Source organism: Gopherus flavomarginatus, chromosome 17 (assembly GCF_025201925.1).
Source record: "Gopherus flavomarginatus isolate rGopFla2 chromosome 17, rGopFla2.mat.asm, whole genome shotgun sequence".
NCBI classification, from domain to species: Eukaryota; Metazoa; Chordata; order Testudines; family Testudinidae; genus Gopherus; species Gopherus flavomarginatus.
Window position 1 is genome coordinate 21,312,301 of NC_066633.1, and position 1,976 is coordinate 21,314,276.

The following is a 1,976-nucleotide window of genomic DNA, read 5'->3' on the forward strand; positions in this document are numbered from 1 at the left end:
CCCACACACCCAGACCCCCACCCCATCAAGCCCCGCTCCCCCAGCACCCGGACTCCCCTACTGAGCCCCAACCACTTTCACCTAGAGCCCCTACAGAGTCCCATTGCTCCTGCACCTGGAACTCCCCAATGAGGCTCTGTGCATCCAGATCTCCCACTGAGCTGCCAGAATGCAGATTGCCCCACACAGAAACCTCTCATCTCACATCTGGATCCCCTCCACACTTAGACCCTGCTGAGCTGAGCCTGCCCATCCACATCTGGTGCACCTGGCACAGAGGGGCAGGCCCCCAGGGTGTTTCTGAGGCAGGCCCAGCCCTTGCATGGTGTCAGCCTCAGGTGCAGCCTCACTGCTGAGTCCCTGTACCAGGGGAGGTGAGGCCTTCAGGGTGATCTCCCACCTCCATGCAGCCAGTGGTCTGTGCTCCCCTATGTCACCCTGGAGACACATTTATTTACTGACAAATTTGTAGAATTTAAAAACATGTAATTTTTAATTTTTTAGCATCGAATTCCCTCAGGAGTGAGACAGGATGGTTTGCTGTGGCAGGAGCAGTTTCCTCTGTGCAGAGGAGTGGGCGTGTGCCAGCAGCAAGCTGGCACTCACATGCAGAGGCAAGGTGGCTTGTGCTCTGGGAAGGGAGAAGTGGAGCAGCCACTGCTACTGGCTGAATGGGGGAAGAGGGGCACAGTTTGTTCCCAGGGTGCAACAGGAGGGGAGGGGCTGCGGAAGCTGGGGCTGGCTGGGAGGTGGCCCCGGCAGAGCCCAGCCTGGAGCTACAAGGTGTGTAAGAAGGGTAGGGAGCAGCACTCCGAGCTCCGGTGAGCTCTGAGGGGAGGCAGCACCTCCCGCTCCCAAGAGGCCCTAGCTCACCACCTCCACTTCTCACCAGCAGGGGGGGAGTCTAGAGCCACAGTTCCCAACTGGGGGGCTGCAGCCCCCTGTGGGACCGTGAGCCCTTTCAGGGGGGCTGCAGGACCCCATGGGGCTGAAATCACTGAGCCCTGGCACCCCCTGAGCACCAGTTGCCTCCCCGCACACTGCAGGGCCAGAGCAGGGCAGGCCCAGGGGCAGCTCCACACCCCTGACTCCCTGGCCCCTGGCCTGGTCAGAGGCGGGAAGCTGGAGTCCCACAGCTGCTGCCATGGAGCAGGCAGCCACAGCATTTCCCCAGCTGCTGCTAGGGCCCAGGGGTGCTGCTGCTCCTCAGCTCATGCAGCTGGTAAGAGCTGCCCAGGCAGGGGGGACCCTACTCGGGGGCCGGCAGAGCCCTTGGGGAGCAGTGACAACTGGGGAGCTTTCCTGGCACACAGCTCCCATCTACCCCCTCCCTGCACCCTGAGCTATCCCCATCCCGCACACAGCCCCTAGCCACCCCCCTGAGCTACCCCTATGCCACACACAGCCCCTAGCTACTCCCCTCACTTCACACAGCCCCTAGCTACCCCTATCCCACACAGTCCCCAGCTACCCCCCTGCCTGCACCTTGAGCTACCCCCATCCCACACACAGGTCCTAGCTACCCCTTCCCTGCACCCTGAGCTACTCCCCTCACTTCACACAGCCCCTAGCTACCCCCTCCCTGCACCCTGAGCTACCCGTCCGCACACAGCCCCAGCTACCCCCTCCCTGCACCCTGAGCTACCCCCGTCCGCACACAGCCCCAGCTACCCCTCTCCCTGCACCCTGAGCTACCCTCCTGTCCCCACACAGCCCCAGCTACCCCTTTCCCTGCACCCTGAGCTACCCTTCTGTCCCCACACAGACCCTAGGTACCCCCTCCTTGCACCCTGAGCCGTTTTCAAACTTTTTGAGCTGAACCCCCACCACACAGCCCAGACAGCCTAGGTGGCCTGCTGAGGTGAGCCGGGGTGGAGGTGGTGCTGCCTCCATGAACCCTGCTGTGTGGAGCTGGCCCAAGCCTCACTGGCCCCTGCCCCCCCCCCCCCCCCCCCCCCAAAATAGAAGTCAAACTA